We start from the raw sequence: 12,931 nt of genomic DNA, 5'->3' as shown, positions 1-12,931 counted from the left end.
AGGGATGTCAAGCTTTGCAAGCAGGCTCCTTTAACCACAAAGCCCACCCCAATGACTCCTTTCTAGTGTCTTGGGTCTTTACAGGTACTCTAACATATAGCCACTGATTTAGACATTTAAAACTAGGATCTACATATAAGAGAGAACATACGATATTTGTGTTTATCTGTTTTCATTACATTATTTAGGTGTTTTTCCATGTTTTTTTAAAGGCATGAAAATAAGATAGGATTGCTTCTCAGCCTTTTGGCTGAGAATAAGTGTAGTATCTGTTCTTATTAGTAAGATGGAGATTCATGGTGAAGAAGAAGGGTGTTAATGGAAGGGGAAGAAATAAAGGGTAATTGGGGATGTAAGACCAGATCGTATCATATACATGTAAAAAAAAAATCCAAAAATTAAGTAAAGAATTTTTAGAGACATTAAGATTCAATCTTACTCTAATCAAAATGCCGGTCTGTTGTGGACAACTTCACAAATATCTAATGACACATAGTTTAGGTGAAGAACAAGACTTATTTCAGCTTATGAACCCAGGGAAAAGTCCATCAGTGGCTCAAGAACCCCTTCACAGATCCAAGCAGAAACAACCATCCATTAAGCACAAACCAGCCACAGGGACCCTGCTAGAGCTCACACTGCCTTCTCTACACCTATGGGCTGGAATCAAATCCACTGCCAAGCACACCTTTGGGCTGAAGCCCAGGATCCACCCTAGGGAAACCTCCTCCAACCAGGTGGCTGGAGATCCAAGTTGCAAGTTTAATTTTAACACCTGAGTCTAGGACACACATTCAAACTACTACACATCATTTAGAAAACCAACATCAACAAAGGCTGACATTGATGTGTCAGAATGAAGCCCTTGTACACTGTTGGTGGTAAACTAGTGCAACTTCTATGAAAATCTGAATGGTGGTTCCTCAAAAACTAATATTAGATCTACTGTATGACCCAGCTATATCACTACTTGCTATTTTTCTGAAGAACTCCAAATTACAGAGATTCATTCATTTTTATACATCAGTAGTTATTATACCACTACACATAAACACACACACATACACACACATAATACACACACACATACATATATATATAAATTTTTTCAGACATAAAGAAGAACTAAATTAAGTTGCTAGTGGGAAATTAGGTAAAACTGGGAAAATCATATTAAATGAATTAAGCTTGTCTCAGACAGACAAATTCTGCATCTGTAATTTTTTTCCTCAATTTTATATGTTCAAGTGTAAACATGTGTGTGTATGTGTGTTAAAGTTTAAATGAAATTTTTTAGCAGACCAAAGGGCTCTAACCTAAGAGAGGAAGGGAAGGGAAATGGGGATATATGTGAATGAGACAAAGAGGAGTATATTTAATATACAATGTGTACTTATAATAAACTTTTTAAAAAGAAAACAATGGTGGTATGAATGCAGGGGAAAATAGAATACTTATGGATTGTTGCTGTGAATGTAAGTTAGTAAGCAGATCTCCCCCTAGAAACTAAAATAGAATTACCATATGACCCAGCTATGCCATATATAATCATATAACTAAAGGACTCTTAAGACAATGCATCACAGAGGTACAGGCACCTTGGTGTTTAATGTGACACTATTCCCTATAGTGAAATTATATAGTGTCTGTCAACAGGTGAGTGGATAAAAATGTGAAGTGTGCACACACATGCATGCATGCATTCACACATGGTTTTATTTAGACTCATGATGAATGAAATAATGTAACTTTCAGGAAAGTATATACAGCAAGAGCTCATATTATAGGACATAAGTCAAATTCTAAAAGGGAGATATATTATTTTTCTCTGTTGTGCGCATCCTAGATTTGGTAAAGTGTCATAAAACAGAGTTGTCAAGAAATTAATTTTGAAGAAAACTCTGACAAAAGAAAAAAGAAGTGATGCATTTTACCAAATATTTTGTCCCAGAGAAAACAAAAAGCAGGTATATTTAAAATCCACACAAGGAATTTCCCTTGGCTTCTTTTCCTCATTGATTCTGTCTTGCTCCCCTATTTACTTTTCTCTATTTCTCACTTTCTATCAATTTCTTCTATTTCCATGTGCTTTGTTACTTTTTAAGAATTGTGCACATGAACTGTTTTGAATTACAGATTCTTACATAAAATCTACTGAATTATGGACTGGGATTAGTTGAGATTGATATTTATACAGTAAAAGATCCCTAAATTGCATTACTGGAATACTTTACCTCAGTGATCCTTAACACTGTTCATTGACCTGGATGCTATGAAGAGCTACTGGTATCTGAGCCTTTTCCATAGATACTCAGATTTCAGTTGGATTGAATTCCACACAATGGAATTTTCCACAATTTTCATAGAGGTGCAATTTTATGTTAAAATGTTGATAATCATTGCTCTACAAATTTTTTTATTAATGATTACTACTTACAGCATAATCATAGAAAATCATCTCTTGGAGAGAGTTACACCTGTAGGATCTCAGGTATTACTTTAGCTCTACTGCATCAACATGTGCTCCGAAATAATGTCTCTAAGTAATCTAAGAAATAAATACTCATATATAGTTTTCAGCACTTATAATAAAAAAATATCAAGTATCATGTGAACATGAGAGTAAGTCTGTAAGTTATGTTCCAATGATGTGATTTACACAGTAAATAAAAGATGGAGGTTGTTTCTCGTTCTATTTACATCCACCATGTTTATGATTTTAATATTATCAAAAGGCTATAACAAATACAAATATGAATATGAACATGAAAATATATAAAAAGCAAATTATTTTATATGGAAAATGATAATCTCGAATTACAAATTGAGTAAGAAAATTCTAAAGTATTATTGGGAAAACAATATTAATTTTTTCCCTCAGATTACTGGGTATATTTCCATCTTACTCAACAAAAATAACAAAATAAAATAAAAAAAACTTATGATAGAAATTTTAGATAATATTCTATAAATTTTGCCTACACATTCTAGAGCAGGGTAAGGTACAGTGAATGACTTAAAACTAAAGAAAAGCATTGCATATACAAGCATCTAGAATTAAATTATGAAGACATAGAAAATCTGAACCAATGTAAGTAACAAGAATTACATGACCACCACCACCACCATCAAAGTCCAGATAGCGTCCCTGTTGAATTCTACCACCTATTTAAAGAACTAGCATTATTTATTCTCAAACTATTCCAAGCACTTAAAAGGGACATCTTCTAAAATAGTTCCATATGACAATATTCTTATCTGATATCAAAATCTGACAAAGGCACAGCAAACAAGGAGACTACAGACTCATTTACTAATGAGTTTATAAAAATCCTCAATAAATTACTTGCAAATTTATCTAATGATACACAAAATTATTTTTGTGATTAAAAGAGATTTATCCAAAATGGCAAGGATGCTTCAACACAAACACGACATATCCTATCAACAAAATAAAGGACAACAGCCATATATATAATTTCAGTCATGTGATAGCTTGAATGGGAAATGTCCCCCAAGACCTCATGTGTTTTTGATTCAGTCTCATGCTTAGTTGCTAGCTGGTAGAGCTGTTGGAAGGTGGAGTTGTGGAGCCCAGCTCCTCACCCAGTACTTAGACTGCTCTTTTGCTTGTGCTATGTTGTCCACTTAGTGATGAAGATTCCCTTTGAAAGTATAAGCTGAAATAAACCCCCATCAGCTGCCTCTGATCAGTGTTTTGTCCTTGCAATGAGAAGCTAGCCAAATTCAACATTACTCAATAAATCTCAAGACAAATTTGGTACCGAAGGAACATAATAAATAAAGACCATATATGACAAACTCTAACCTACTATGTTGAGTGGGAAAATATTGAATTTTCTTTAGAATAATTGGAGAATGGACATTTTCACCATTCCTATTAAACATAGAGTAGAGCCGGGCATGGTGGTGCACACCTTTAATCCCAGCACTAGGGAGGCAAAGATCACCATGACTTCGAGGACACCCTGAGACCACATAGTGAATTCCAGGTCAGCCTGAGGTAGAGTGAGACCCTACCTTGACAAACAAACAAACAAACAAACAAACAAAAAACAGAGTAGAAATCTTGACCAGAAAAATCAGCAAAATGAAATAAAAATGGGTAAAGGTAAAGTTATTCTTCTTTAGATAATGTAACTTTATATATAGAAAAATGTTAAGTTGCTAAAAAAAAAAAAAAAAAAAAAGGTTTACAGAACCCATTAGAATTAATGAGTAAATTCAGGAACTGTCAGGGTGAAACATCAATATATAAAAGCCTAGTGTATTTGCATACACAAATTAGGAACTTTTCGAGAAAGAAATCATAAAATAGACTCTATTCATAATAGTTAACAAAAAAGCCTATTTCAGAAGATTTTAACCAAGGAAGTGAATGGCTTTTACAAGAAAATTATAAAGCCCTGAAGAAAGAAATTTCAGATATATACTAATGGAAAGCCTTCTTTTGTTATGAATTGAAAGAATTACTATTGTTAAAATGTCCATGATACCAAGAACTATTTATAGATTCAGCACAGTATATAAAAATAACACTGATGTTCTTCATAAAAGTAACATTTATAATCAACAGAAAATTCTTAAAGTTGTATGAAAATTTGAAAGGCCTTGAATAACAAAAGTGATCTTGTATAAAAGAATAAAGATAGAAGTACTAACCTCATCTCACACATATATCTGAGTAACCAAGGTTGCAGGATATTAGCATAAAGTTGATCACATAAGCCAACAGAAGAGAGTAAGTTACAGAAATAAATCCATGAATCAGTAGACATTCATTTCTGACTATATGTGTGTGTCCACATACATACATACATACACACACACACACACACACACACACACACACACATATATATAGATATAGATATAGATATATACACCTATATCTATATATATACACACATATATAGATATAGATATAGATGATATAGATAGATATAGAGAGATATAGATATAGATATAGATATAGATGATATAGATATAGATAGATGATATAGATATAGATATAGATATAGATATAGATAGATATAGATATAGATAGATATAGATAGATATAGATATAGATATAGATATAGATATAGATATAGATATAGATATAGATATAGATATAGATATAGATAGATATAGATAGATATAGACACACACACAAAAGGACAACCACTCTTTAAATAGGGCTGGGGAACTGCTCACATGCAGAACAATGAAACTACACCTCGGTCATGGTTTGTCTTGTTAGGCCATTTCCAGAGAAGTTTAGTGGAGCTGAGTAGAGGACAAGCATTTATTTCTCTCTGTTTCCTGACTGCAGGCACAATTTGAAAAACAGCCTTATGTTACTGATGCCATTACTTCCTTACCCTGAAAACTGTTTAATCAAACCATGTCCCAAATAAGTCTTCCACTCCTAAATTTCTTTTGCTACATATTTTATAATAACAATGAGAAAAATAGCTAACACAACTCCTATAAAACATTTACAGTAAAGTAAATTAAGCATCTAAATGTGATGCCTATGAAACTACTAGAAGAAACACTTCAAGATATTGACATCAACAATGACTTATATTTAACTGTGACTCAAAAGTACTGGTGAAATGCACACTAATATGGTACTAAGTTTGTAATCTTTACATAGCAAAAGAAACAATAAATAGAGCAAATAACCACATTAATGGGAGAAAATTCTTCTAAATGATTTATCTAGCAAAGGAATAATTTATAGAAAAATTGAGATGACTCAGAAATAACAAAAAAGTAATGCAAATGTGGACAAGTGATATGACTATAAATTTCTCTAAAGAAAAAATCCAAATTTCAGTAAGTGCATGAAAAAATGCTTATCACTAATTACCAAGTGCAAATCACAATCACAAGATAACCTCTTGCTCCATCCATAATGGCTATTATGAGAAAAACAAACAGTAATAAATGCTGACACAGATGTGGTAAAAGGGAACTGATATATATGTGGAGGAGTTTAAGTTAGTATAGCTTTTAAGGAGAACAGTATGCAAGCCTCCTCTGAAAAAAAATCAAAAGATAAATATGTAATACACACACACACACACACACTATATATATATATATGTACTCCAAATGCAATGAAATCAGCTCATGGAGATACATGCACTGATGTTTGCAGAAGTATTAACATTAGTCAAGATATGGAATAAAATTGGTGTACATCAACAAATGAGTGGGTAAAGAAAATGTGGCGCGCGCGCGCGTGTGTGTGTGTGGTAAAATGCAATGGACTCCTGATATTTGGCCTTTGTTTATTAGTGTATGGACATCCCAACTCCAGCAACAACCCAGATAATGTGTTATAAATTTTTCCTTTGTAGTTTTCCCATTGTATGTACCTCCTAGCCCCAAAGACAACCTAGTATCTTGAATTTCCCCCTTATTCTCTTATGGAAATTATTTTTATTCTCCTTTTCCAACTAGCTCTTAACTCTGCTAGATTTGTGGTATTTCAAGACCTGTTCTTGTTTTGTAAGAATAGGCTACTGACCTAAATGAAGGCCCCTGAGGAGGAGAACTCTGTGGGCCTTAGAAAGCCTAAGCATGTGCTGGGTAAGCGACTGGAGGTGAGAGTTGTACAAGTCCTCAGGATTTTATTACTTAAACTGAAGTATTAGTTTTACAAATCAATAAATTCCCAAACAATAATGAGATTTAAAGGAAGCCATCATGTATAATTAATGAGCCTGTGAATTATTTAACTCTTGTTCAAATTATTATTGGGTCATAAAAGTTACTGTTACTGGGGGATAGTAACTAAGGAAAATATTTTCTCCACCAATAGACATTATTTAGATGTGTTACTGATAATTCATGTTGATAAGTTCCTCTACTATGACACTAACCAACTAATTTATAACTAACTAATAGATGACACTCCTGTTTCAGATATTATATTATATTAAGGGAAGCATCTGTAAGATCCAGTTTGTAGTATTTTTATAGTTAAAATGCAAAAATAATTAAGAGACCAGATGTAAAGGGTAAAATAAGATTTAGAGGGCTGTTAATTTTTTTTGCTCAAATAAGAAGATGCAGAGCTGGGCATAGTGGTGCGTGATTTTAATATCAACGCCCAGGAGGCACAGGTAGGAAGAGCGCCATGAGTTCGAGTCCACCATGAGACTACATAGTTAATTCCAGGTCAGCCTGGGTCAGAGTGAGACCCTACCTCGAAGCCCCCTCCACCAAAAAAAACTAAAAAACAAAAAAAGCTGGAAATGAATTTCCAAAATCTGGAAAAGAAAATCCTGGTTTGGGGGAGATGGCCCAGAAGTGAAAGTCACTTGCTTCTAAAGCCCACTTTCAACTCCCCACCCACATAAACCTGGATGGGCATTCATTTGCAGTGGCAAGCAACCCTGAAAGATAAACACACGCATGCATTCATGCACGCGCACGCGCGCGCACACACACACACACACACACACACACAAATAAATAAAAATGGTAAGTTCTGTTTAAAAAAATTGAAAAAAAATATTAGACTTTATTATGTAGGACCCATATTGTATGTTGCATAAAATTGAATGAAAAAAAAGACATTTTCCAGGTCCTCAGTTAGAAAATATTTTCTTAATCTATACAGCCAACTAGAGAGAAAGAAAATGTGTCCAGGCCTATAAGAGAAATTTAGACATCATAAAGGAAAAGAATTAGTTACCTCATATCAGTTAGTGCTTCACACTTTTTATTCCAACCATCTTGCTACAAATATACCCAGGATGAGTATAGAATACAAACCAGGACTATGGATGGATATGTTTACCACAGCTAACTGGAAACTGGATAATCAAAACACTTTTAGATTGTTTGTATCTCAGCCTATCACATGCATGAATTTGTTTAACATTTTTTTAAAACTGTAATACAGTATGAATTACATATATATAATATAACTATATCTATATATACATATATATGCAATCAGATATTTTCTCCCAACTCTCATTTGTGTATAAATAGCTGTCATTTGCTCAAAAATGAAATAACTAACATTATACTTGGGACTCTTATGAAGGCTTTCAAAAGAAATAAGAATTTCAAAAACATACAAAAGTTTGCCCTTAGCAGAATCAATACAAATATTACTGCCATTTGGTATTTTCAAAAAGACGTTTAGGGCTGGAGATATGACATATTTAAGGTGCTTGTCTGCAAAGCCAAAGAATTCAGGTTTGATTTCCCAGTACCCACATAAAACCAGATGCATAAGGTGGCACATGCAAATGGAGTTCGTTTGCAGTGGCTAGAGGCCCTGGTGTGCCCACTCTCTTCTTCTATGACTCCCTCTCTTAAATAAAAAAATAAAATATATTTTTTTTTAAAGTTGGCTTTTTGAGGTAGGGTCTTGCTGTAGCCCAGGCTAACTTGAAATTCACTATGTATTCTCAGGATGGCCTTGAAATCAAAGTGATCTTCCTACCTCTCTTTCCCAAATGCTGGGATTAAAGGTATGTGCCTCCATGCTCAGCAAAAATATTTTTTAAAAGGCTGGAGAAATAGCTTAGTGGTTAAGGTATTTGCATGCGAAGCCAAAGGACCCAGGTTCAAATCCCCAGGACCTACGTAAACTAGATGCACAAGGGGCACATGCATCTGGAATTCCTTTGCAATGGCTAGAGGTCTTGACATGCCCATTCTCTCTATATCTCTCCTCTCTCTCTCTTTCTGCTTGCAAATAAATAAAATTTAAAAAAATATATTTTTTTAAAAAAGACTTTTAATGAAACCATAAGTATTAAATCATACCACGGTGCATTTTACTAGTTTTCTTCCTGACACTGCTAACTTTTAATTGTACTAGATCATTTCACATGTGTTTTCACCACTTGGGAAGTTTAAAGTAGATGAACATATTGTCAATCCACTAATAGGAAAGAGAAGCTAATATGTAGTCAATGAGTAAATGTTTAGAAGTGAAATATGGCACATCATTTTCCTTATACATTCTAAAATGTTTTACATGGATCTAGATCATTTTTTCCATATAAACTTGGAGAAGTTAATTTGAATCTCATTAAAAGAAATTACAGTTGGTAGCTCTGCATTAATGACCAGTAAATCAAGACTTTAATGTACAATTTAAAATTTTCATACTTTTAATGGTTTCCTTCATCTGCTTCTCAATCTGTGTTATATTTTTCCATTTTTTAGCAACTGACAACTGTTAAATTTGCTTTTGTATTATCTTCTGTCATTCCAATTGCTATTAGTGGTATTTACATTGTTAAAATAAGGTGAAATGGAGTGGAAACAATCCAGATTGTTTTTGCAGATTCCTTCATGATTATAGTCCTAGTAACCATACAATTTTTGACGTTTACTATATCTTCAATAAAACAAATATATCTGTTATTATATCATCGTACTAAATTTCTCTAAGTTGTTGTACATGATGCCAGTTAACCTCTGAATAGGTTGTGCATTGGAAAGCGTTGGGTGGCATACTTCATGTATACCAAGATATGAATGGTACTCCCTGGAGTTTCACAAAAAGCAGCATTCACACACTCACAGTTCACAGCCAAAAATGCATTTGGGGCTAGGGAGATTCCTTAGTGGTTAAGGTGATTGTGAAGTCTAAGGACCCAGGTTTGAATCCACAGTACCCATGTAACCCAGATGCACATAGTAGTGCATATGTCTCGAATTCATTTGCAGGGGCTAGAAGCCCTGATGTACCCATTCTCTCTCTCTCTCTGTCTCTCTGTCTCTCTGTCTCTCTGTCTCTCTGTCTCTCTCTCTGTCTCTCTCTCTGTCTCTCTCTCTCTCTCTCTCTCTCTCTCTCTCTCTGTGTGTGTGTGTGTGTGTGTGTCTTCTTCATCTTCTCTCTCTCTCTCAAATGAATAAATAAAAATAAAATATTTTTAAAAATGCATGTGACTTTGGTTAGTAGTAATAACTAAAGAAAAGTATTGTGCCATGGGTTCATCTGACTTCAGAGTAGCCTAGCTTCTTCAGCTATGAAGTGAAAAACCTGAATGATTGAGTTAATATGTCACTCTCAATGCTTCACATCTTAAAATATTATACATAATATAATCATTCAGCATAGATTTTTGAAAATGTTTCTCCTAAATGAAATAGTTCTGCTTTAGGTATGAAAAAGATTTGAGGAATCCAGAGTTATATCAAAGGAACTTAACCTTATATACACACATGCACACACACATACACACATACACACATACACACACACAAAGAGAGAACATGCACCAAATTTAGGAAAGAATAAAGCCTCTTTGGACATGTGGGGACCATTAAATTTAATTTTATGGAGTAAAAGTAAAGTGATTTTTCCTTCCCTTCCTGTTGAGGAGAGGATTCATTTATTCAGTTCACTGTGGAAGGTAGATGTTTAATGACGTTAGACTTGTGGAACTGATCCTCCGTCTACCCCAGAGCCACAGCAATGACTATCACCTATGAAACTTTGGCATCAACAGGCCTTGGTTAAAATCAGGATGTCAAACTGATCTATTTTCTATCCTGCTTAAACACTTAATCTTCTCAGGACTCAGTTTCTTAATTTTACCCTCTGACTACCTGGGGATTTTTTTCTTAAAGTGAATCTATATTTATAAAGCACAAGCAAAACACAATATGCTTTCTGTCTTGAAAACTTGCTTGTTGTATGTTCCATTTTATCCTGGTCTTATCTTTAGCCTATCTTTGTGAAAAAATACTTTGTCCCAAGGTCGACATTGGTCTCCTTCCTGTTCTATATTCCTGTGTTCATTGTTTCTTCTGCCCTGTGTTCCTGGGCCCTGACTCTGTGACCTGGTTCACTCTGCTCTCCTCCACAGCTTGCTTTGGATAGACAATGCCAATAAGCATCCCCATGTTCCTTTCCTAACTCTTCTCTGATTCAGGCTGCATCTCTGTGATTGCAGCTTCTTAGGCGGCCTGTCCTGCATAACATACATCTGACTCGTTTTGGCTCCTCTTAATCCTTATACATAGGGTGATGATGACACCTGCTATTAATCAGTCTGAGTCCTTGGCCAGCGATTCTGTGTTTGCAACCTTAATCTCTCTTCCACTATCTCTTCCCCTTTCCACATTCACCATTTGTGTCTTTTGCTTGAATATAATTTATTAATTCTTTTTTTAATTTTTTTTTGTTTATTTTTATTTATTTGACAGCTACAGAGAGAGAGAGGGAGAAAGAGGCAGAGAGCGAGAGAGAGAATGGGCACGCCAGGGCTTCCAGCCATTGCAAATGAACTCCAGACACGTGCGCCCCCTTGTGCATCTGGCTAACGAGGGTCCTGGGGAATCGAGCCTCGAACCGGGGTCCTTAGGCTTCACAGGCAAACGCTTAACCACCAAGCCATCTCTCCAGCCCATAATTTATTAATTCTTTAATTACAGAAAGTCAGTTTGGCATCTACTGAAATTAGTTGTTTGAACCTGTCTGCCTTATGAAATGGTGAGGACAGGAATAATTATTCATACATTTTTGAAATCCAGTACCTAGCAGAGAATCTAGCATGGGAAAGGAGCTCAGTGCATATTTCTTAAAAGGGTATGAATACATTAATATTAATATTATTCCCTCAATTTCTCTTTGAAAAGTTCTAATCATTTTAAGTGTATTTGTATTATTCCTTATAGCATTTTCATTAATCACCATAGCTTTTCTGAGTTTCTTAGCATCTTTCTCATGGAAAACCTAGGAAACTTATCCTGCTGGCACACTAAATATTCTGTACAAGTTGTAGGATTTTGAAGAATCTTTGTAACTGGTCAAAAATCAAATAAAACAAAACTCACTTTGAGTTCTTTCTATGCCAACTTCATTACTTGTGCTTATGGCTTGAAAGGGGACTAAACAAAATCAGTCACTTTTGTGCTTTCTCTGGTCAGCTCCGATAGCCTCACTATTGTCCCACAAGTACTTGTTTGAATCTTTTAAATGAAAATTTTTGAAGAGAAGGTCCATCTGCTCTGCATGACTATTAGATTACCTGCAGGCTTTGCATAAGGAGAACTTACCCTTGAAGTGTTATCCTATTTCCCTTCTCTTCTGTGTAACAAAGGCTATACACTAGTTGTCTTCTGTATAACCTTAGACTTGAATGGGCTTTACTTACCAAGTTCTATAGTAAACTCACAAACCTTTGAATGGCAGAAGTTAAAATGTTTTATTCCCACTATAATAAAACATAATAGTTAATAGGAATAATTAGACATGTAGTATGTCAGAGCTTGGTATTGTAAGTTTAATGAATTTCATAAACCTGAAATGGACACTTCAAATTACATACTGAAAAAGTATTTTGCCATCATTTAGGCACATTAAGTAAATGTAAATCCTAATTTAATTCATAATATGATAGGTAGGTAGTATTCAACTGACACGTCTGTATTTTAAATATTTATGAGTGAGAAAGTTTCAGCCAGACTGTAGGTAGTATACTTTATATAAGTCAGGTGTATTATTTTCCAGCAAGTCCCCACAAACCCATAGATATAAGAAGCTGGCTGGTAGATATATATTATGTAGTCAAATTTGTTAATAAAAGCTGAGTAAGGAGATTAGTTGAAGGACAGCATTTTACAAAGGTGCATGATTTCCATTATTTAAGTGTGCAGCCTTTAAATAATTAGCTAATATTTTAGTGAAGATGAAAGTTTGGTTATACTTTAACATTTATGCAATAATACATTATAGCAGACAGCTTCAGGTTTGCTGAGATGAACTTCCAAACCCGGCACAGTAATGGAGAAAGGAATATTTATTGAAGCTTACAGATCCAGGGAATGTTCCATACTGGCAGTAGAAGCTGGCCTGCTTTCACAGGGCCAAACACACAGAGAGAAGCACAAGCCTAAAAGCCAAAAGCCACACAGCACAGCACACTTCAGGAACTCC

At 34.5% G+C, this 12,931-nt stretch overlaps 1 protein-coding gene and 1 pseudogene across 2 annotated transcripts in view; both read left to right on the top strand.

Annotated features, from left to right (window-relative positions):
- Nucleotides 1-12,931, top strand: part of Nell2 (neural EGFL like 2) — a 396,883-nt gene that overhangs the window by 173,405 nt on the left and 210,547 nt on the right. The gene's annotated exons all lie outside the window — the stretch shown is intronic.
- On the top strand, nucleotides 231-335 carry LOC123461758 (annotated as a pseudogene).

This window comes from Jaculus jaculus, chromosome 6 (genome assembly GCF_020740685.1).
Source record: "Jaculus jaculus isolate mJacJac1 chromosome 6, mJacJac1.mat.Y.cur, whole genome shotgun sequence".
NCBI classification, from domain to species: domain Eukaryota; kingdom Metazoa; phylum Chordata; class Mammalia; order Rodentia; family Dipodidae; genus Jaculus; species Jaculus jaculus.
Note: the sequence above shows the minus strand (reverse complement) of the source record. Positions and strands in the feature narration are given on the sequence as shown.